The sequence below is a fragment of the Herpailurus yagouaroundi genome, unplaced genomic scaffold, assembly GCF_014898765.1.
Source record: "Herpailurus yagouaroundi ecotype Mexico unplaced genomic scaffold, PumYag 139, whole genome shotgun sequence".
NCBI classification, from domain to species: Eukaryota; Metazoa; Chordata; class Mammalia; order Carnivora; family Felidae; genus Herpailurus; species Herpailurus yagouaroundi.
In genome coordinates, this window is record NW_024412394.1 from 50221554 (window position 1) to 50246936 (window position 25383).

At 37.3% G+C, this 25383-nt stretch overlaps 1 long non-coding RNA gene across 1 annotated transcript in view; it reads left to right on the plus strand.

The window, feature by feature from the left end:
* LOC121029790 (uncharacterized) overlaps nt 1-25383 on the plus strand; it is a 588420-nt gene that overhangs the window by 175015 nt on the left and 388022 nt on the right. The window lies entirely within an intron of this gene.

The window sequence follows — 25383 nt, forward strand, 5'->3', positions numbered from 1 at the left end:
TTGCTCTATGAAGCATGGCCTGGCCAGAGGAGAAAGTCCCCTTTTCTGGGACGGAGGGTTGTATAGGTGAAAGTTTCTGCCCGGCAGGTGGGATCTCCCAGCAAGCATGTGGCTTTGAGGCTGGGGCTGAGCCTCTGTGATGTGGATTCTGTGGGCAGCTTTAATGGGCACTGTGCTCTCAACTAAGCTTTAAGTAGCAGGAACAACCTCATAGGAACAGGAAAGTTAAGAGACTTGCAGACTTGGTGACAACCACACTTTTTGGAGATGTCCACAGGGATGATATTTATCTATTTTTTTTCCAACTCTAACTTCAGTTTGGGTTGCCTGAGTAAGTTTATGTTATAGAAAATATTTATGTTAATAAAAATCTCCTCTTCAAACTATTAATATTTCTTTTTGTTCTGAATGGTCACAAATGGCTTTTTTATTAGTTAAAAATTTTTTTTAAAATATTTATTTACGGGGCGCCTGGGTGGCGCAGTCGGTTGAGCGTCCGACTTCAGCCAGGTCACGATCTCGCGGTCCGTGAGTTCGAGCCCCGCGTCGGGCTCTGGGCTGACGGCTCAGAGCCTGGAGCCTGTTTCCGATTCTGTGTCTCCCTCTCTCTCTGCCCCTCCCCCGTTCATGCTCTGTCTCTCTCTGTCCCAAAAAAATAAATAAACGTTAAAAAAAAAAATAAAATATTTATTTACTTTTTGAGAGAGAGAGAGAGAGAGAGTGCAAGTTGGGGAGGGGGCAGAGAGAGACAGAGACAGAGACAGAATCCTTAGCAGGCTCCAGGCTTTGAGCTGTCAGCACAGAGCCCAACACGGGGTTTGAACTCGTGAACCGCAAGATCATGACTTGAGCCGAAGTCGGACTCTCAACAGACTGAGCCACCCAGGCACCCCTCTATTAGTTTTTGTGTACCAGTTTTCTCATTCTTAGTAATGGCTATTTATACACTAGCAAGATTAAAATATTCAACAATATTCAATAATATTATTTATTGAGTAACTACTGGGTATGTGGTGGGGGCTATAGTGGTTAACCGGACAGAAAAAAATGGACTTTTTGAAGCTTAGATTCTAGTGGGAGACAGAAAATTAAAAGGTAAATAGTGAGTATATAAGGTAATTTAAAACCTGATAAATAGTCTATGTAAAATAAAACTGAAAATGTGCAGCAGAGTGAGAAGAAAACTTTTGTAAGGACTAACATTTTAGGATGTGTCTCACTTAGATTTAAGTTATGTTGAGATACTGAAAGTGTCTACTTAGCCTTAATGGCCATTTTCTCCTCCAAAGCCATCCCTGACTTTGTTAAATTTTTCTTTTGCTCTAAGAGCTCACCATAGTTTACAGCATTGATCATTTTTTTGGGGTGATTATTTAATTAATGTCCTTGTTCCCCAGAAACTATGTTTATGAGAACAAAGATACAGTCAGCCTTCACTCTCCACTCCATTCAGGCACCAGCAACGAGCTTGCTTGTGTAGATGCTCAATTAATGAATGCATTTGTTGGAGTGAATGAATGACTAGCAGTTTTTAAATGCTTAATGAATCTGGAACTGTGTGTATTTTTCTGATGTGTTCCAAAGTCAAGGTGTGCTTGACAAAGTGGGCACATGATAAATATCTCATTGTATAAAAATGGATTTTTCCAGATCTTATTATGTTAATCTGGATGAATAATATGTGGCCCTGTTTGATTTTTCAAATTGGATCATTCCCAATGTTCATTCAGGAACAGTGGTGCAAATATAGTAAAAAAGGTGGGAAGACATTTTTTGAAATGTAAACTATTTCTGAGCTGACAGAATAATCTCCCTGTGCTAGAAGAGGAAAGGGAGAAAAGTATAAATGTATGTCATCAGGACAGAGATTTATGCATTATTTTAATAATATTTTGGTTGGAACATACTTTAGAACAAGCGGTATAAAAATATAAATTCTATAACTTGTCTTTGCCAAATTACTGAGTATTGTTAGGATTCAAAGACTGATATAAATCTTTTCCTTTTAGGGGGCTATGGAAACTAGAAGGAAAAGAGAAATAGGGAATTATTTGGCTTGAAACAACAACAACAAAAATGAATGCATGAGACAAAGGGGAAAGAACAAGTGGGGAAGCTGACTGCTTAAAGAAAAGATCAGCCCTGGCTAGATCCTCTTTATACAACACAACCAAATTCAAGGCTCCAGTTGATGTTTGTTAACTTTTCTGATCAACTCTGCACTCTGCAGCAAGTGGATCAGAAAGGAAGGATCACATAGGAAGTTTCAAAATGACTACTTGTGGCTTCTTCCTTTGAGGCCTGGAAGATTCTCATGGATGAGGAATTCACTGCTTCTCAAGTAGCTCATGTTACCTCTAAACACTACCATTAGAACATTCCTGTTCATGTGGAGCCTAAATCTGTCTTATAGCTTCTGTTCTTAGTTCTAAGTTCTCGGTGTCTTCAAAATAAATCCAATTTGTGTTTTACATTACAGCCTTTAGACATATGTAGTCATGTCTCTGCTCCTCCTCTTGTCTGTATTTTTTCTTTTGTAGGCCACCTTCTTTGCTCCCTTCTGTGAATGCATGGTCTTATCTGTGTCCTTTTTCATCTGTGATGCCTCTGATTTCAGTATGGATTTAAGGTGACCACCTCCTTAATGCTAACTATTATATTGCCATTTTAATGGAAAGCAATATTCTTGGTAACCACATTGTACTGTAGATATCTATTGAACTCAATGCCAGATAAAATTCTTGTCTTTCTTAAATTATTCTGCTGAGCGATGTCACCCCATTTTGCCTTTATGCAGTCATTTATTTAGAACAGTTGTTGTCCTATGACTTCAACATGGTGAATATTTTAGATTCTAATTTTGTTATCCGAACCATTTACTGTTTTCAAAGTTTTATGTAATAGAAAAAACTGTTGCGTATGCCTCTCTATCTCCATCCAAGTCACCGGTAAATCTTGATCATGAAGGACCAAGCTTAGAGTCTGTAGTTACCATTAGAAGGAAATTCTTTACAATTTGGCATCAATCTGTTAGTTGGTAACTTTTTGGCATGGTTATTCAATCTATTACAAATCTGCCATATCATGTTGTCATTGGGCCTTGTGATTTTCAACTTTTGCTGCACATTAACATCAACTGAAGAAGTTTTAGTAATCCTTATGTCCAGTCTCTACCCTAGACTAATCATGTCAGAATCACTGGAGTAAGATTGAAATGTTAGTATTTACAGATTTTTTTTTAATGTTTATTTATTTTTGAGAAAGAGAGACAGAGACAGAGTGCAAGTGGGGAGGGGCAAAGAGGGAGGGAGACACAGAATCCGAAGCAGGCTCTAGGCTCTGAGCTGTCAGCACAGAGCCTGACATGGGACTGAACCCACAAACTGTGAGATCATGACCTGAGCTGAAGTCAGATGCTTAACTGACTGAGCCATCCAGGCATCCCAGTACTTTTTATTTTTAATTAATTAATTAATTGTAAGTTTATTTATTTATTTTGAGAGAGACTGAGACAGAGAAAGTGGGGGAGGGGTGGAAAGAGAGGGAGACAGAGAGAATCTCAAGCACGCTCTGTAGTGCCAGCACAAGCCTGATAGAGGGCTCAAACCCACGAAGCCATGAGATCATGACCTGAGTGGAAACTAAGAGTTGGAGGCTTAACTGACTGAGCCACCCAGGTGCCCTGTGATATTAGTATTTTTTTAAATCTCTCCAGGTGATTTTCATGTGCAGCCAAGGGAGAACAATTGACCTAGCCCAATAATTCCCTAAATGTCTTTGATGACAGGAATTATCTGGGGGTACATCTTATAAGTACAAATTCCTGGTCCCAATCCCTGTTCACTGAATCAGAATCTCCCTGGAAGCCTCAGGAACTCAGCAACTGGTAGCGTATACTAATGACTTTTTTTTTACTCCAAAAGGAGAAGTAGTCAAATCCCTGTTGAAATCCAGGTTTACTATTTTACCATATTTCTCTGAAAGTAAGGAAAAGTGTCAGTATGACTTAACACACATGTGATACATTGCACTTTTTGTGTTAAAATATCATCTTATTTGTGGTAGCCCCTGAGTTGAATTTATATTGACAGTTTTTTTGTGTGTGAATCTTTAAGGACATTTATTCATTCAACATATGTATATTAAGCGACTCTTCTTGGTCAGGTCTGATGCCAGGTAGAGGGATACTACTGTTAGAAGAAGGTAGGCATATTCCTTGATCTTATTTGTTCACAGTCTGGATGAGACACAAGCATAAAATAAATGCCCTAAATAAGAACAAATTGTGGTAAATGCAACGAAGGAAAGAGAATGCTGAGATAGGAATGATGGGGATGATGGTGGTGAGGGGGTTGATTCAGGGAGAGGGCTTCTTTAGGAAGTGACATTTAAGTGGTACATGAAGCCTGAGGAGACAGCTCCAAAAGAAGGGAGGGAAGAGCATTGCCAGGGAGAAGAACAGCATTTGAAAGGCTCTGGAGCAAGATAGAGCCTGGAATGTTTGAGGGACAGAAAGAAAGCCAAGTAGGGAGGGTATGGAGAATGAGGTATGAGACAATGTAGGGACAGTTTTTGCATTATGGTAATGAGTTTAGATCTTATTCTAAGTGAAATGAGAAACCACTGAATTGGTTGGGGTGTGGGTAATGTGCTTATAAGGGGAACTGATTGAATGGGAACTGAGGGAAGAGTGGAAGAAAGGAGACCAATCGGGACTTTTTTTATTTCGGTAGTCCAGATAAGCATTGATAATGGCCTGGGCTAGGATGATGGAAGTGGAGAGGGAGAAAAGCAGATGGATCTTGGAGCTAAAACAAAACCCACTTGGATATGGAGTATAAGGAGAGGGAGGAATCAAGGATGGATGTTTTTATAGAATATTACTAGCCTGATAAATCATGTCTACATGTGTCACGTATATAAATAACATTTTGTTTGAATGGGAAATGCTTGGGATAAATTCATAAATGCCTGCTATGTACAGGCTCTGGGCTGGCTGCTGTAGGATATACTCATCTGATTATCATGGACCTAGTTTCCAAGGAGGAGTCAGAGCTATTGGATTCCAAGCCAAGTTCTTTCATAAATTATTACACTATAGTTTTTGCCTACTGACATAATAAATGTAGGGCTGAAAATTAGTATGAAATAAATTAGAGTATCTAGAATTGTAAAATAAAATAGTAATAGTTTGAATGAACATCATAGGTATATGATCTGTGTGACTGTGGGCTCACTTTACTTTTCTGTAATGTGAGGGCTTTGGACCAGATAATACCTCAATTGTCTCCTAGCTATGACATTCTGTATTTCTGTCACCAGTCTGTAGAGACAAGACATGCTTGTTTCATAAGGTACAGTCCAAGGCATTCTAAAATAAGTGCCAAATGAATGGGTCATGTGAGAGTTTTCTTGGAAAGTTCTGATAGAGGAGAGGCTAGTCTAGAGTGGGTTGGCCAAGTGAAAATTTGCTCTGAGGGGGAACAGATCTGTTTGGCAGAACTAGAAATTGCAGTCAGATAACAGTGACAGATAAGCTTGCAAAAATATGTTCAAATGGGGTTGTGGAGAGTCTTGGATACCTGGTTGATTGAGATGGTTCAGACTTTATCTTAAGGTGAGTTGTGAACAATAAAATCAAAATTTGTGGCTTTGCCTTTAAAATCAATTTTGTGGGTATACAGCATACTGGCATCTAGGAGTAAGTAGGGACAGCATCGACATCAGTGGTCTACATAGGAAGTGATTGTCTCATATCCCCAGGACTCCCATTTGTTCCCTCTTTACCCTAGAAGTAGAAGCAGGCTTTAGGACATTATCTGGCAGATGGAAATTTGACTCCTCACTTTGTCACTTTCTAATTCTAATTTTTCCTAATTCTAATTTTTCCCAATTTTTTCTAACTCTGAGCTGCTCTGCACCTTACTTTTGTGATATCTTAAGTGAGGCCAATAAGAGCTTCCTTATGTGGGGGTCATGGTGAAGATTAAATATGAGAATTTTAAAGCCTTATGAACACTGAAGTTTGCATGTGCCCCGATACATGTGTGTCTGCATGTGTGTGTATGGAAGAGATGGCAGTAATGGGGAGTGCTGGAGGATGAGAAGCAAGATAGGGGCACACTCTGGCCTGAAGGAGGGCAGGAGTTTGTCACAATTCACACTCTGTCACAAAAGGTGTGTGAGGCTCTCTTTTTAGCAGGTGTTGTTCCATGTCATTGAGCCTTACAGGCTTATAGTACAAACTTGATTAGTCAGGTTGTTTTACTGCAAAGCTTTACAGTAGTGCTCATCAATCAATGGTCATGGTGGGGAAATAGAAATGCTGAAGGTGCAAGCAACCTGAGATTTTGCTGTGTTTCTTAGATCTACATCCTCCTATTTTCCCTGCATAAAAACCAACTGGTTGAAGTGATTCTACTCTTTCACTTGGAGTGTTGCCTTGCTTTGGTGGGCTGGGAAAGCAGGAAAGTTGAAAGTCATTGCTGTGGAGAATAAATAGTGGTGTCCTATAAAATGTACCAACAAGATTCATGAGGTAACCTAAGAACCATGGCTTCATGGTGGTTTTCTACTATTTCTGAAAGAGTGAGCTCATGGCTGGGAGTCACTGTGGATTAAGAAATGCTCAGATGGCCAAGATTATGACTACCAAAAGTCAAATAGGTTGTTTCAGTTGAGGGGCTGGGACAGGTCTTGGCCTGTGTGCTTGAATTCTTACATCTACTGTTTCATTCTAACTCCTTGAGCTCCTGTACCCAAGTCTTAGCCTCTGGTCTTTCATCATGATTTTGGTCATATGCAATGACAGTGTGTAGTGATTACAGATTTATTTTGAAAAGACAACCTACTGACCTTTATATGAACAGCAGCTTTAAAAGGCTAGAAAAAGTCTCTAAGTCAAGCATATATGCTTGGTATTAGGTTTAAATTTGGAAGTGATGCAATGGGTAAGGCTAACCCCATTCTCCATATGTTTTTAGTTATTATCCTGTTTAGTACAGTGTCATTTATATAAGTTTAATCAAATTTATTATCTTTGACAAAGAGGCAAATGCTTGGAATACTAAGTTGTTTTTTAAAGATGAAGTACATAATTAATTTTCCAAACTTGTCTAAAAATGCTTAGCGGTCAGTTTTGCCATTTAGATTTATTTAAACATATGTAAATTTGGCATTTTGAGTAGCAATTAATAAAGTTGCTGTAATTTTATTCTTGGATTTTTCTCTTCCTCTCTGGCTTTTTGAAAAGGTAGTAGGCTAAGCATTAAATTGCTGTCCTAGTTTTCAAAGATTTTGGCTAGTACTTTCTGGGATAATACAATAGTTTATATGAGAACAGTTTTATTATGGATCTTTTAAAGATACAGGGTTTCATTTAACATAACATTTTCTTGTGCTGATTTTAAAGTGTAAATGTTTTATTCTGTTATGACAATAATAATCTTTTCTAATGCAAATAAAATTTTGATTTAATTATTTAATTCCCATATATCCTTTTTCCTAGTGCTCCTTCAACTTCTAGATACATTACTTTTTTGCATTTATTTTGTGTATAGTATTCATTTATATCAAATAAGTTTACTCTTTGAACAACACTAAGCAACTACCTAACTGTGAGTAATTTAGGACAGGTCATTTTGAAACCTTTCAGGCCTCATTTTCTTCATCTGTAAAATAAAGATGTTGGACCCCAAAATATATGTTTTTTTCCAGCTTTAAAATTGTTACTCAAATATCTCTCATCTTTAAACAAATATGACAATTTTCTTGACACTTTTTAGGATATTTATCTACTAGGCATTGTTTGATTTTTTTTATGTAGGCATCTTATCTGGCCTATTTTCAAAGCTTTGTGGATGTAGATGTCTGATATCTCAAAAATTTTAATTGCTCTTAACCTTTAACTTTTAAAATTTTTATAGATTTTTAAGTTTTATTTTAATTACCCAGTGCTCATCACCACAACTGCACTCCTTAATTCTCATCACCTATTTCACCCATCTCCCTACACACCTCCCTCTGGTAACCATCAATTTGTTCTCTATAGTTAAGAATCTGTTTCTTGGTTTGTCTTTCTCTCTCTTTTTTCCCTTTGCTGGTTTGTCTGTTCCTTAAATTCCACATATGAATGACATCATATGGTATTTGTCTTTCTTGGACTGACTTATTTCACTTAGCATCATACTCCCTAGCTCCAGCCATGTCTTTGCAAATAGCAAAATTTCATTCTTTTTATGGCTGAATAATATTCCATTGTGTATATAAACCATTTCTTTATCTCTTCATCAGTAAAAGGGCACTAGGGCTGCTTCCATATCTTGGCTGTTGTAGATAATACCGCTACATATATTGGGGTGTATGTATCCCTTTGAATTAGTGTTTTTGTATTCTTTGGGTAAATACCCAATAGTGTGATTGCTGATTCACAGGGTAGTTGTTTTTTGTTTGTTTGTTTGTTTGTTTTTGTTTTGTTTTGTTTGTTTGTTTGTTTAACTCTTTGAGGAGCTTCCATACTATCTTCCACAGTGGCTGCACTAGTTTGTATTCCCACCAACAGTGCAAGAGGATTCTTTTTCTCCACATCCTTGGCAATGCCTGTTGTTTCTTGTGTTGTGATTTAGCCATTCTGACAGGTGTGAGGTGGTATATCATTGTAGTTTTGATTTGCCTTTTCCTAATGATAAGTGAAGTTGAGCATCTTTTCATGTGTCTGTTGGCCATCTGGATGTCTTCATTTGAGAAATGTCTGTTCATGTCTTCTGCCCATGTTTTAATTGGATTATTTGCTTTTTGGGTATTGAGTTTTATAAGTTCTTATATATTTTAGATACTAATCTTTTATCAGATATATCATTTTCAAATATTTTCTACCATTCAGTACATTACCTTTTAGTTTTGTTGATTGTTTCCTTCACTCTGAAGAAGCCTTTATTTTGATGTAGTTACAATTGTTTATTTTTGCTTTTGTTTCCCTTGCCTCAGGAGACCTATTGAGAAAAAAGTTGCTATGGTGTAAGGCAAAGAAGGTATTTCCTGTTTTCTCTTCTAGGATTTTTATGGTTGAAGGTCTCACATTTAGGTCCTTAATCCATTTTGAGTTTATTTTTGTGAAAGGTGTACGAAAGTAGTCCAGTTTCATGTTTTTGTATGTTGCTGTCCAATCTTCCCAACACCATTTGTTGAAAAGACTGTCTTTTTCCTATTGATATTCTTTCTGCTTTGTTGAAGATGAACTGACCATATGATTGCGGGTTTCTTTCTGTTTTTTCTATTCTGTTCCATTGATCTATATGTCTTGTGCTGGTACCATACTGTTTTGATCACTACAGTTTTGTAATACACCTTGAAGTCCAGAATTGTGATGCCTCCAGCTTTGCTTTTCTTTTTCAAGATTGCTTTGGCTGTTTGGAGTCCTTTTTGGCTCCATACAAATTTTAGGATTGTTTGTTCTAGTTCTTTTAAAAGTGCTGTTGGTATTTTGATAGGGATTGCATTAAATGTGTAGCTTGGTTTGGGTAGTATAGACATTTTAACAATATTTGTTCTTCCAATCCACTAGCATGCAATGTCTTTCCATTTCTTTATGTCCTCTTCAATTTCTTTCATCAGTGTTTTATAGTTTTCAGAGTACAGGTCTTTCACCTCTTTGGTCAGGTTTATTCCTAGGCAACTTATTATTCTTGGTGAAATTACAAATGGGATTTTTTAAAAAAAAATTCTCTTTCTGCTCCTTCATTGTTAGTGTACAGAAATGCAACAGAGTTGTGCAGACTGATTTCTTTTAAACTTTTAAGAATTTTTATTTATTTATTTTGAGAGACAGATAGAGCATGTGAGCAGGGGAGGGGAGACAGGGGGAGAGAGAATCCCAGGCAGGCTCTGTACTCAAACAATGTGGAGTTTGATCTACAGTCACGACCTGAGCGGACATCAAGAGTCAGACGCTCAACCGAGTCACCCAGGTACCCCCCCCCATCCCCTCATTTTCAATCTGCAGGTATCTCTAGGTGTAAATCAAGTGTCTTGTAGGCAACTTATAGACAGATCTTGTTTTTTTATCCACTCTGTCATTCTGTGTCTTTTGACTGGAGCATTTAGTCCATTTACATTCAAAGTAATTATTGATAGATATGTATTTATCTCCATTTTATTATTTGTTTTGTGGTTGTTTCTGAAGATTTTCTCTGACCCTTTATTGTATTTCTCTCTTTCATGCTTTGCTGGTATTCTTTAGTGATATATTTGGATTTCTTTTTTCTTTATTCTTTCCATACTTATTAGTGGTTTTTGATTTGTGATTACCATTAGAGTTGTATATAACATCTGCATATAGCATCTGTATTAGGTTGATGGTTGTTTAATTTTGAACCTATTATTTCCTCCTCTCCTTCCCATGTTTTAGGCATATGGTGTCATGTTTTATATTCTTTTATTTTGTGAGTTCCTTGACTGATTGTTTACAGAAATGTTCATTTTTACTGCTTTTATGTTTCGTATCTTAATATTGTCTCTTTTGGTCTTCCTTTCCACTCAGAGAATCCCCTTTAGTATTTTTTGCAGGGCTGGTTTAGTGGTCATGAACTCCTTTAGTTTTTGTTTGTCTCGGAATCTCTTTTTCTCTCCGTCTATTCTGAATTTCAGCCTTGCTGTATAGATTGTTCTTGGATACATGTTTTTCCCACTCAGCATTTTGAATATATCATACCAATTCCTTCTGGTTTGGAAAGTTTCTGCTTAAAGATCCATTGATAAGCTCATGAGGTTTCCTTTGTATGTAACTGTCCTCTTTTGTCTTGCTGCTTTTAACTTTTTTTTTCTTTATCACTATATTTTGCCATTTTAATTATAATACGTCTTTGTGTGGAACTCCTTTTATTGATTTTGCTGTGTGTTTTCTGTGCCTCCTGGATCTGGATATCTATTTTTCCCCAGATTAGGGAAGTTTTCAGCTATTATTTATTCAAATAAATCTTCTGTCTCCTTTTCTCTCTCTTCTGGGACTCATAATATGAATGTTATTATGTTTGATGGAGTCACTGAGTTCTCTAAGTCTATTCTTGTTTCGCATAATTCTTTTTTCTCTCTTTTGTTCAGCTTGATTACTTTCCATCACTTTGTCTTCTAGGTCATTAATTTGTTCCTCTGCTTCTTCTAGCCTGCTTCTTCCATCGTGTTTCTCATTTCATTTATCGAGCTCTTTATCTCTTCTATGTTATTCCTTATTGCTGTGTCATGATCTCAATGATGTCCTCTACACTTTTCTGAAGTCCAGTGAGTATCCTTATGATTGTTGCTTTTAATTCTATATCAGGCATGTAACTTATATGTACTTTGCTTAGATTTCTGGCTGTGGCCTTGTCCTGCTCTTTCATCTGGGACAAATTTCTCTGTCTTCTCATTTTGCTTAATTCTCAATAACTGTATTTGTGCATTAGGACTATGTCTCTTGTTCTTCTGGGTAATGGTATTATGAAGAGTCCCTATAGTGTCCTTTGTTCCCCAGTGCCTGGTGCTTCTGAGGGAAATGTCTCCAATATGTGCAGTGTGTGCTCTGTTGTTATGTTCTGGCTGCTTTATCCTTCAGGCCATTCATCTGCAGAGGCTTTCTTTGCCTACTGTGGGAAGTGTTTGGTCCCTGGCCTGAATGTGGCATGTTTTACTAGATGTGCTCTGGCCTGCTTGTGAAAAAAGGCCTGTCACCACTGCTGCTGGATACAAGGCCTTTCACAACTCCTTCCTGTTGGCAGAGGGTTGGGCTAGTCTTCTTGGTGGCCCACCTTGCTGGGACTTAGACAAATGTGACTGGGAGAGCAGTTCTTCTGGAGCATTGTGGGGCAGGGCTTGCTGTAAGTAAGGTAGGTAGCCAGTGTGGGTGCTGTGCTGGTTCCCACAGGTGGCCCTAAGCTTGTGCTGAGGGGTGTGAGAGGGAAATGGTGCCTGCCAGTTTCTCTGTTCCCAGAAGGGTCCCTCCATGAACATTGCTTCTCTGGGACATACTCTGAATTGAGCAGCTAGCTTCCCCACGGTACACTCCAGATGCTCTATAGATCACTGTTAACAGGCTGTCTATCTTTAAGCTGTTTGCTCTGCCTTTTCTCAAAGGTCAGCCCCAGTGTCCTTGGAGCTCTTCCGGAGCCCAAAGTGCTGACCTTTAAAACCCCAGGCTTTAAATTCCACTGGTTGCAAGAACTCAGGCAATTTGGGCCCCCTCTCTTTCCAATCCAGGGCGTTCGCTTTCCCCATATGCTAGTCTGTATCTCACTCTTCTCCATGACCACAGTTCCCTCATCACTGCAGCAGCCATGATCTGTTTCTGTCCCAAGAAGCATCTCCATACCTCCTACCTTCTTTGATGTGGCTACTTTTCTACCTTCAGTTGTGGAGTGTGTTATGCTAGTCTTCAGATTGAGTTCTGTGGGTATTTAGGATGACTTGATAGTTATCTAATTGTATTTGTGGGATGAGGTGTGCCTAGGGTCCTCCTACTCTGCCGCCATCTTCTCTCAACTCAAATTGCTTTTAGCCTTGTGTGAACAGTTCCACACAAATGGAGAATATACAAATATTTGTGAAATGAATTGATGAGTTTTCTCCACAAAGCAATTTCAATTTCAACTTCAATTTAATTTCAATTTAAAAAATTGCTGGATTACTAAACTTTCACCTTTATTTGTACAGTAACTTTTAAAAACTGAAATATTAGAATTTAACTTTTTAGGCTCATGAGTTAATTAAGATAATATTAACTTTTAATATTGATGAAAATGAAAATGTCTGCAAGGTATCACTTGTGATCATTGAAGTTCTGGTTGCTATGGCTATGTGCCTTGAAATGATGGATTTATAAAATGGTGGAAGCTTTATCAATGTGAATCCTTGTAGGACAAAAGTAAACAGAGTCCTTTCTTTTCTCCCTCCTACCCCCCAATTTGACAGGGTCTGAAGTAGATACAGTTAGATAGGTAGCATAAGGTAGAAATAAGTTTGTTGTTGGTTTTTTTTAAAGCCACTGATTCTTTTTGTTACTATAGCATAACGTTAGCCCATCTGACTATTTCAAGCTGTAAATTGAATGAAAATAATTTTATACTTAAAGTTATAAGAAAAACACTTTATAAATTGAAATGTTTCATATTCTGTTATGAACCTCCACTAGGCTTTTGTGAAAAGCTTAATCGAAACACTTGAGTAAAATTTAGCTCAACTTTCACATACTGTTTTCATAGAGTGAAAAGTAATACTGCTTTTGATACAGCTGCAAAGTAAATTATTAAAGAAACATTTTTAGAATTGTGTTACAATAGAGATAATAGAAAATCTCTGGTGGTGTGAATACTTGTTGGATATATTTTTATTTAAACTCATTTTCACAGGTAAGAACCAGGCTCAACCATTTCCTAAATTCATTACCATATTTATTTACCACTAGTGATTTTCAAGTCAGTTATTAATTTTTTTTATAGAAAATAGGTTTTAGTATATGTAAACAGACCACATTTGAAATTTCTTTAGTTTTAATTTCATATTTTCAATGCTTCTTCCCCAAAGGAAAACATATTATAGAGAGTAAGAAATTTAAGAAAACTGTCTGAAAGTCTTTTGCATGCCAACTACCGCTTTCATAAGACACAGAAGTTACCAGCACAGACCTCACGGCTGGAAGCCTGTGTTCAAATTTCAGCTCTATCATTTATAAGCCTTCTGATCTTGGGCAAGTTACTTTCTCTCCTTGTGCCTCAGTTTCCTCATCTGATAAAAGGAGACAGTAATCTTAAATCATAGGGCTTATGCATTACTATATGTAAAATGCTTAAAGCAGTATCTGCCATGTAGTAAGTACTCAATAATTATTGTTTTTTCTTGGTAAACATTCAAATAAATTTTCTTTTATGTGTAAAAATGCATCTATTAGGAGGAATTTTCTATTATTGGAGAAATTTATCAACAAATTTTCATTTACTTTGCTATGTGATACTCTGCTTTTTCTTTTTTTTTTCTTTTTTTTTCTGCATAGAGTTGTTTTTCTATCCCTTATTTCTTTGTCACATTTTGTTATCTTGCTGGTACTTAATCATGCATGTATACTGTAAACTATATTTTCAATTTATTTTTGTTGATACCAGTGACCTATGAGATTAGTTGCCTCTAAATAATTAGTACTATGACCAGTCCCCTTCATAATACTAAAAATCTATAAGACTAAAATGTGTTTCTAGAATCATAAAACATATTTCCAATCCAAAGTATATAAGTGAAACATCAGTCAAGATAAAATCTAGATCAAGCAAACATTTATTAATGCACTCAGCACTTGTTAGGTGCTATGGAAAATAAAAGTAATATAAAGACAGGACTCATGCTCACCAGGAATTTATAATATAGCTCAAGGATTATCAATAATAAACATGAAGCAAACAGAGACCTCTATAAGATAGGTTAGAAACAAATCATTGTTCTTATAAAAGTGACACAGAAATTTTGGTAAGGAAACATCACTTTAGGCTGAAGAATTTATAGAAGCTTCAAGAAGGAGCTTCCAAATGTAGATATTCCAAATAATCTATTAACATTTAGCTTAATCCATACACTGTTCCTGTAGCACAAAAAAGCAATCAGCTTAAGGTACAGCTGTACTGCAAAGCACAGACTAATAAATCTTTAGGGGTCTTCATTATTGTTATCACATAGAGCTGATAGAAAATGATGGAACAGGGGTGTGGAAATATCCCAGGAGAATGGATTGCACAAGAGAGGAGATGCTGGAGCCAGGCCTAGATAGAGGGGTGAGACCAAGTTAGGGAGTACGTAGGGGGTTGACTAGTTGCTATGGGCTGGGTAGAGGGGTCTGATATTTAGACTGAAGCCCTTAGATAAGTCATATTGTGCGATGGCTGACCTTTAAGTCTTGGGACTCTGTGTAGTTTTTCAGAATATCATCTGTGACTCCTGGATTATATATAGAGAGGATTTCATTATGATCACATTGATAATGTGATTTAGAATATAGTGATTGTGACTTAAATTCCTAAAATGAAATTATAATGTAGGAATATTTTAAAATATATATATTAATATTTGAGAAATAAATTACAGTAGCCTTCTATTAGTGACTGGTGAAATCTCACACTTGATTGAATCGCTACTATGAGCATAGTGAGGCATGAAGACTTGTGTTCTGGAAACATTAATCTGACATCATTTTAAAAAAGGATTATAAGGGAGAGAGAGAAGAGTGTCAAGAAGAGGGGTAGGGGGAATAGCTGTGTGCATAGAGAGGGTGTGGCAAATCCAAGATACTTGAAATTGTGAATCAGCGAAGCTATTTTGTCAAAAGTCTCTATTTTTCTGCTAATTTCATGAGGAAAAATTTTTCCTGAAAATAAGATTTCAAAAGGAGAGTGGCATTTGCATTAGGCATTTAATAGGCTTAGGTGGGGAAGGAGGGTGACAGAAGATAAAGGGAGAATAAGAAAAAGGAAAGAAAAGGAACTTCAACCTTCCCATTGTTCAGGTGGGAGGTCTCCCAGAGCAAGTCAGCCCGACCTGCTTTAGAGTCAATTCCAGATGACTCATGCCACCGCTTCTGCATCTCCCACATCCTAACAGTGCAAAACTCATTGGACTTTGGAAAAGAGGGTCCCAGTAGAGTCACTCTGCAACAAATTGTGAGAACAGATGTGAAATTTCTTTGTCTGACAATGGGGAAAGATTGTCATAGAAAAGTGGACTGGGAAAATATTTCTCAATCAATAATGCTTGAGCAAACTAGAATGACTTCACAGATTAGTAGAACATTTGTAGGACAGTTTCTTTTTAAAATTTTTTCTTGCTGTATGTAAGAACTAAGTCATGTGGTGGTCAGGATGATAGTCATACATTTATTGACCTGTTCAAATATATCAAAGTGACCAGCTGATAGTTTTTCTTGGTCTTTATTTCCCACTAACCTCATAGTAGTCATTGTAGATATAATAAAAAAAGAAAAGCTGCTTTCTTTCCTAGTTTGGTATAAACCTTGACCCTGGGCATGTAGGCAAATGGCACATTTCAGGACTGAATTACCCCGTTTGCATGGGTTCTGATTTTTGTCACACTCTACATGAGAAAGTGATAAGTGGAGGTTGACAGGAAGCTGGGTGATTTCTAACTTTTAAAATAGACTCATTAAGCACAACATCAACTCAAATCTGCACACTTTGTTCCTGTGTGGCATGGCTGCTAATTATTCCCTGCTGACTGAATCAGTTATAAGAGAGCAACACAGCAAGTCAAAAGTTGGGATGTTCCTAGAAAAAGCTGTTGATGAATATCAATTTGTACTGTGTTCACAGTTAACTTTCTTATTAGCCAATTCTAAACTTGCAACATTATATCCCTTGATCAAAAGAATGTCAGTGGACAAGTGTCTCCAGCTGATAGGACATTGTACTCCAGTGAAGGAGATGGAAGCTACCCAGGCACTCAGATGAAGTTTGATTGGAATGAATGTGAGTCCCAAGATGACTAATCCTACTTCCCAGCCCACCCAGCCTAGTTCATGTTCATCTTTCCGCCACTGTATACTCAGGAATTACTCTACCTTTTTTTTTTTTTTTTAAATTTTAGAGAGAGGGAGCACAAGTGGAAGAGAGGGGCAGAGGGAGAGAGAGAGAGAGGGAGAGAGAGAGAGAGAGGTGGGGAGATCTTAAGCAGGTTCCATGCTCAGCATGGAGCCCGACTGGGGGTTGGATTCCACGATCCTGGGATCATGACCTGAGCATGGAACCTCACTCATCAAGAGTCAGACACTCAACTGACTGTGCCTGGGTGGCACTCCAGTTTCTACTCCACTTTCTTTTCTAAATCAGATCTTTTCCTGGCCCATCATGGCTTGAGCTTGAGCTATAAGAAATACCATCTGCTCTGTATAAAGAGGGGAGAACTTTATGGTGAAGTTATTTATCCAGTACTCCTTGATACTTCCCCGATCGGGTGTTTGGAATCAATGAATGAGAAAACTTTCATTTCAGTTGGTTGACTTAGTGCTAATAATGATAAGGCTGCCATTTATTGATCATCTACCCTATACCAGGTACTGTGTAGAATTTATCATGCATTCTCTTTTAATATCCACCATAACCCTTTTTAATAGTTGTTATACTTCTCAGTTTACAGATGAAGGCACTCACTGAAAATTATAGAATATAGGTATTGGTATACCACACAGGTACTCACTGTTGATCCTAGGATTAGAAACTTTATTTCTCTGAAGCTAAGCCTGTGCTGTTTATGTAAAATGGTGTTAAGTCTGAAACAAGAACTTTTTTCAACAAGTTGCCCACTGGGAAAGAGGTCTCTCCAGGATTTAAAACTGTACCTTGCAACCAACTGTAGCCCAGCCTCTGATAAATCTAGACTTTAGACATAGTAGGATAAAGCAATTAAGAAATAAACTGGCTTGTAGTTTTACCCCACAGGATTGGGATGTATCGCTCTTCTTTCTACCTGCAGAAGGCAGCCATGTGTGATCTCAGTTTGCCTTGATTCAGGGTTTCAAATTAAAAGGCTTTTGTTTTTTAAAGTCTGGGTTCAGTGAAGGAGGAGCTGGGTTAATAGAGAGGTGACTCATAGGATTAAGGGAGCAGAAAAGTAGCTCAACTCAACAGTAGAAATAGCTGGAGTGTGAGTGCTTTGTGCTTGCATTTTGGCAGGCAGTGGGAAGGAAGAGACACTTCCTGCTCCAGCTCCCTGAAATCCTTTGGAGGCGATAGGGCCAAGAGCATCTTGGTGTCAGCAATGATGGGCTGAAATCCAAGGTCCCCCTGCAGTTTTCCAGCATTGTGTACCAGTTCTAATGTGGGTGTGCCCCAGGTAATAACCATCAATGGTTTTGATTTCTTGATTTTTTGATTTTGAGAAATAAATATAACATCTCTTACATCTAGCATATCACAACCAAATTGTACTTATAACTATAAAGGGTGTGTGCTCAACAAGGGTGATATTATTCCCAAGGTGATGCAAATTAGTTCTTGGGAGGGGTGAGAAAAGTACTACTCCTTTTATAGATAAACCACAGATATACATGCAGTACAGAAATAGCTATATAGTATATCTGTGGTATATCATGAGATTAGGAAAACATGTTTAAAAATATCTCTTTCAAAAGAGGTGTGAAAATGAAAATAAATTGAGAAATACTGCTCTAGAGTCTCAGATTCTTAGAGAAATATCCAAAGTTACAAGGGTCAGAGAGGAAGATTTGGGGTGCCATTTAGGAAGATAGGTGTATAATACCTGCAGGAACAGAAGTAAGTGGGAAGGACGAATACACAAAGCATCATAAAAAATATAGATTTTTTTTTACTGTTTAGTGGGTAAAAACTCACATACATAAAACAAATTAAGTTCATTTCTTTAACCTAGGACATATTGTTATCAGCTCTTTAAAATGTCTCTGCAAATGTCAGGAAACAGAAGTTCCCCAATTACTCATGTTCAATACATTCTCTGTCACATGCAGAATTTGCCTATTTTGGGGCATGAAATCTAAGCACGGGCAATGTAGCTTTAGGTGTCCTTTCTTTCCCACAGTCATATATAGTACAGTCCTACACTGTTTGCTCCCTCCAAAAATAATTGCTATCAGAATCCCTAGAAAGTTAAATTAGTTGGTTTTAAGTTGTCTTCAGATTGCAAAAGGACCACATAAGGATGAAATACTTTGGTTCTTTTTTTAGGTTGTGGCTTAATTTAAATTCTCTACGTCAGTGGTTCTCAAACTTCAGCTGCATCCTAATCACCTGAAGGTGATTGCTAAGTCATCTTGCTAAAGCTCAGGTGGCTTTCTGGGCCTTACCCACAGTGTTTGGGTTCAGGAGGTCTAGGGTGAAGCCCAGTGAATCACAATTCTAATGTCGATGCTGCTGTTTGGGGACCACACTTTGAGAAACACTGTCCTGGATTAATGGGTTCCCTAACTGTAGGTCATCAGGATCACTGAGCAGCTATTATAAACTATGTATTCCTGGGTTAACCTCTTGAGAATCTGAGTCAGTGAGTCTACTAGAGGTACTCAGATTTTATACATTTTCATTGCCCTTCAGATAATTCTGATAACCATTTGGGCTGCGAATTTCTCTTCCATGTGGCTCTCCTCAGAACTCTCCTCTGGCACTGAAGGCTGACTGCCCTTTGGTCCTTCATTTGTAGAATAACTTCGCAGGGCAATGTATTGCTCCCAGTGGGTGATGCAATTTTGTAGTTTCATTTATTAATACCGTCATTCTTATAAAGTGGATGTTGATTGCATTCTTGAGATCTCAGGAAAAAGAGCAGGTGTTTCTTTTTGGAGGTTGGTTTATGAAATTATACTGCCCAGAGACATATATTAATTAGATCATTTATGAAGAAAAATATGAAAAGCAAAATTCTGGGTTCTGTGTTCCACTGTTCAAAGAAATCAAATAATGGGAAATGTTTAATAGTTTTCTAATTAATAATACATTAGAAAAATGTGTAATATTTTACTTATAACTTTGGACTAGTTTTTATGCAAATCTTCCCTTTGAGTTGGGTCAGGAGAACCCAAAGCACTGGTAAAATTTTACTAGTATTTTGGAAAATTGAATGTGTTTGCTTGGGATGGTAGTATTGATATTTGTGCTTGAAGAAAATAGAATTTTTTTAACATAATATGATTTTCTTGGGCTTCTTTTGAAAGTGATTTCTAAGACCAGATTAGATGATTAAAGCCAAGATCTCTTTCCCTGAAGAAGGGGCAAGAACCACATTAATCAATCAGTTAGTCAATCGATTGATCTATTTAGTCTGTATCTTTTCATTGAAAATTCCTAGTAACCCCCATATAAACCTTTGAAAAAATCTTTCTAGGGAATTTGCTGATTTGTCTGAATTCAGGATGTTTTAGCAAACCCAATCTGGGGAGGAACAGTGATTTGTGCTGTGCAAAGACAAGGGAGTTTTGAGAGATTGTATTAGGCTGGGATGGTGATATTGGATCAGCTAAGCCTTTCTCCCTATAAACTTAAGGACTGGAGAATACTTATGATGCAGGGACCACACACTAATCATTCTGGAATTAGTTACAGATCCTCAAAGTACTACTAGGTTAACAGCTGGAAAGGATGCTTACCAGAGAATCATGGATATATAATCACTTAATTATTACATTTCTGGATGTGTGAAATTATCAATTATTTGTCACGTTTCCTTTCTGAGGTCAAAGACTTCAGCAACTCCCTTCACTTTATTTATTTTCTTTAAAGTTTACTTATTTATGGGGGGGGGAGCAGGGACAGGGGGAGATGGAGTGAGAGAATCCTAAGCAGGCTCCACACTGTCAGTGCAGATCCTATCATGGGGCTTGAGCTCAGGAACAGCAAGATCATGATCAGAGCTGAAGTCAGAGGCTTAACCTGCTGAGCCACCCAGGTGCCCCAACTCCCTTCACTTTAAAGAATAAGCAATTCCACAGCAAAGTTTGAGGCATGGTAGGCTGCATGAGGAATCTCTGGCATTCTAATAAATTTTTTATTGTTTTGTAGGCTACTGCGAATACCAATTTTATTACAGATTATTGCTGATAGGTATTTTTCTACATTATCCATCCATTCATTCTTTCCAATAATTGTGAAGTATAAATGCCTGCTTAAAAATATCTATTGATTTAATGTAGCCACTAATGTATAATTTCTTTAACCTTCACCAAAGTGACACCCTGGAAGCAATGACTGACCCTTTACTCACATATACAGATATCCATTTCTTTCATTGGGAGATATTTATTTCATGGTCAAATGCAGTGACTCATTAAAATATATACTGGATTTCCATTTATTCTTTAGACTCCAAGGTGCTTGGTGGTCCCACTGCTGAGCTGTGACAGCTCTGTAATTTCCCTGCTCTGGGGTTCTGAGTGGGAGTGTGGTCTCCTTCACTTTAAAACCTGTAGGAGAAGGGGGTCAGAGGATGTAGAGACAGAGAATAGGGAGAATAAACAGTAATGCACTGATTGTGAAGAAAGCTGATGTGGAAAGTGAGGACAGGTGTGATTGAGAGAGGAGTATGAACCAAAGACTATTTCCTCCAAAGAATAACGGTGAAAGCTTTTCTCTCTGATTCAGAATGGGTGCAACCCTTTGAAGGAAGAGCTGGGGGAGATTCTTCAATAGTGAAACATCAACACTGAAAATTTTCTCAATTAGATTGAACCCAATCTCAACATGCTAAATGAATGCACTTTCTTTCTAGGGTATGAAAACCAAACAAGCGTTTCCTAGGAATGTGGAGCTCAGAGTGGAATTTAACATAAGCTTATCCATCATATATTTTCATGTCTGTTGGTGTTAATGCTCTCTGTCCTTCTTAAAGCAGAGAATGTCAGAAACCCAGACAAGTATCATTTGATCACACACTTATCTTGGTGCATTGTCACCAGTGAGTGTTCTGTAAGTGCTCCTTGGGTGGTGTTTTCAACACAAATGGTTATTTCAAAAAGAAGTATGTAATAGGAATGGTCACTGGTTTCAAGCAGGGGACCATTTGCAGTAATTATGTCTTCTTATTAAATATGTGATAGGCATCAGAGACACAAATTTCTTGTGCCTAATAACTACAAAGGATCTTTGATAATAAGCCCCAGCCTGCACTTTCAAAAGTTTCTATTTTAGTGGGAAAAAGGGAACACAAGCAAATCACTATCCTGAGAGACTTGAAAAATGGCTGAGTTGACTCGTTCAAATGGGACAGAATCTTAGATCTCTTATCTTTTGATGGCAGACAGAGGATGGAGGATTGGAGAAAAGTGTGGGAAATGAATCTTTAATTTTCCTGATGAGGTTATACAAATAACAACAGTAGACTTTACAATGAAAGTCAGAAATGTTAACCCAAGTGGACACTTGGAAGGCCAGTGTTTTTTCTTAAGTACCCTTGGGTTCTACAGTGTTCTTTCTTCCACACCATGGCATATCTTTCCTGTTCAAAGAGCTCCCTTTGGAATTAATAAAACATTCATTTAACTGTACCATAAGTCCTATATGTTTCCCAAACATGAGAAGACATGACTGAACAGATAGCTAGATGCCTAAGCAGAGTAAGAAGATATCTTGGAATTGAATTGCAATTGTAAATATTGTTTGTTATGATCAAAACTCCCACAAAACATCAATTAATTTTAGATAATTACTACTTGGAGACTACATAATTGCATGTTTCCCTCCAGAGTCACCTTGCCTTTGTGCAGAGTATTTAATTGGCATGCAGTTAACCTGAAAGGGAAGGGCACTTATAGTAGAATTAAGGACTGTAGCCATATGACATTCTAAATCGAAATATGTGAAGCCACTGAGATATTTAATCATAGTAGTTATTATATCTTTGGAATTAAATCCAGTAGGAGAAAAAAGTTTTAGTTTCAGGATTACATACGAGTCTCCCTTTTCAGAATGTAAAAGAGCTGTATGTGTGCAAATCAGAGGACCAGTCTTGAAGGTGAAAGAGTTTTCCATTCACCCTGGAATTGTGGAGACACCTAACTTGGGGGATTTACATAGAAAACTTGCCCAGCAGAATGCCCAATGTTCTCAACAGTGTAGTGGTCAAGACAGAGGCTCTGGGACCAAATCCTATGGGCCTGAAACTTTGCCTTTTCACTTATTTGCTGAGCAAACTACCTCCTTTTTCAACTTTAGTTTCATCACCTATAAAATGGGAATAATAACAGTAAAATGGAAATTATAAAATATCTGCTTGGGAGCATTGGTAGGGATTTTTATGACCTAAATTATGTAAAATGTTTAGCATAGTGTCTTATATTTGGTAAATGTTTGAAAAATGTTTATTGTATTTAGTTTTGCGATGGTGATTTCTTCCCTAAGACATATACTGTAAGATATAAACTAACTCAAATTTTGCTTCAGTTGTGCTCTCTCATTCTCCATTCAAAGAAATTTAGTTTGAATTAGCCACATATGCATTATGCATTATAATGATCCTTAACTAGAATGACATGTTTTAAAAGCAGTTTTATCTTTGCATTTTTTGATAATTTAAATATGTAACAAAGTGCATCTACTATGTCCACCATAAAAATATTCATTGAAAGGCTCCATTTAAAAAGCACAAGGTAGGGGCACCTGGGTGGCTCAATTGGTTTAGTGTCTGGCTTCAGCTCAGGTCGTGATTCCCAGGGCTCATGATTCCGTGTTGGGGTCTGTGCTGATAGCTCTGAGCCTGCAGCCTGTTTCTGATTCTGTCTCTGTCTCTCTCTCTGCTCTCAAAAATAAATAAACATTAAACAAATAAAGATAAAATAAAAAGTACAAGGTAAGGGCACCTGGGTGGCTCAGTTGGTTAAGCATCTGACTCTTGATTTCAGCTCAGGTCATAATCTCACGGTTTGTGAGTTCAAGCCCTGCCTTGGGCCTGTGCTGATAGTGTGGAGCCTGATTGGGATTCTCTCTCTCTCTCTCTCTCTCTCTCTCTCTCTCTCTGTTTTTGTTCCTCCCCCACTTATGCTCTCTATCTCAAAATAAATAAATAAGCTTTAAAAATGTACAAGGTAAATTTTTTTTTGATCATTAAAATTGTTCAAAGTCTGTTCAAGGGTTCCTTTGTCAAATTCTATGTGCAAGATTCTATTTGAGTAGTTTGGATTTAAATTTCTGTCACCTTTTAAAAGGCAACATTCTACATCCATTAAAGTATATATTTTATTGGACATTCCTATCCAAATTTAATGAGAATTTCTTTTTTTGAATTTTTCAGGTCTATATATATGGAACAAACAGGTGGTAGGATAATCTCCTATCACCCTTATATTTATTATTGCCTAATAAGAAAGTTCACAGTAATCACAGGACTATGAGCAAGTCCTTGCTTGTCTGGACAGAGTTAAATGTCATGATGATATGCATCTGCAGTTACCAATGCTTGTACAAACCTGGTGTCTTAACATTATGTCAAGAATCCATGTAGGTACGAATGGTCTTCTATAGACTAGAGAACAATTCACAAGGGCACAAAGTGAGGCTGTATTCTACCCCTTTTTTATTATTTTTTGAAGTTATTTATAATTATTAGACTTCTGGGAGATATGGAAGCATGACCATACATCATAAAGTAGTTGGTATGGTTTAATTGTCATGCACCAGGAAAGGCTTCAATAAATGACTGGTCCTATTAACTCACTGTTTCTAAAGGAATGGTATAAGGTCTACTGTCATATTTCCTGGGATCTAAGATGCTGTTAATTGTAAATATCACTGAATATTTAATAACAGGTTTTAAAAATAAATATTGTATTTGATGTTCCAACAAATAAAAGACCTTCTCACTTAAGAAACATTAACTAACATATGAGCAATCACGTAAATGTATTTTACAACTGATCAATGAGCAGATGGGGCTTGAGGAGTTCTTAAGGGCCTCTGGGAATACTGCTTGACAGACCCATGCCAAGAGGCCCTCTCTGCCCTGGAAAGTACTTACTTGGGTAGTTCTTTACTGCACTGATCACCAAGGTGAACTTAAAGGGGTGATCTGGATGCAAACATATTAAATGCTGAAGTTCTTTGTAGGGTTGGGGGCATTCCATGCCTCCCAGAGAACCTGAGTGGGTGGGGTGGGGATATACCAATGGTATACATTAATACAAATTATAAAAATCTTACATTTAAGCTTAGATAATAATAAAATTAACACTCACAAACTAGAGTAAAATAGAGTAAACTTTGAAAAAACTTCTATTTTTTTTATGTCTCAAGTGGGGAATATCAGTAGAGAAGACTGTGGTAGAAATACAAAAGTGAAAGAGAAAGTATTAAGAAAGATATGTAAAAGGTTGGAAAATGTGGAATCATATTTGTGATAAAAAATCTACTGAACTGGAGCAGAGAAATATAAGGTTTGGTACATAAAAATAAATACAAGACAGTGATTTTAAAAAACACAGGCCATTCAGTAAGACAAGATGCCAAAGAGAAATGTCCATATTTTGGAGATCACAATAGTAAGATAAATCGGAGTCAGCCAAATAAATCAAAGGCTGCCTGAGACTGTCTTATACAGCCGTGAAGACACCTGTTCCTATTAACGATATTATAATGAGAGAAATGACATAGAAATGAAGAAGATAGTCATTAGGGGTGAAATTACATAAGGCTGAGTTAGCTCTGCCTTCAGGGAAGGTTTCACAATTAGTCTGGGACACAGGGTGAGATTCCCAGGTCATCATCTTCACGTTGTGAAGACCATAGGACTAACTTTTCTCAGAGGCTTCTGTGCATTGCTTAGGTTATAAGGATTTGTGTCAGGTTGCTGTCATGATGGATTTTCTTGCCATGAGTAGCCATTAAGGCTTGCTGAATCCATTCAAAA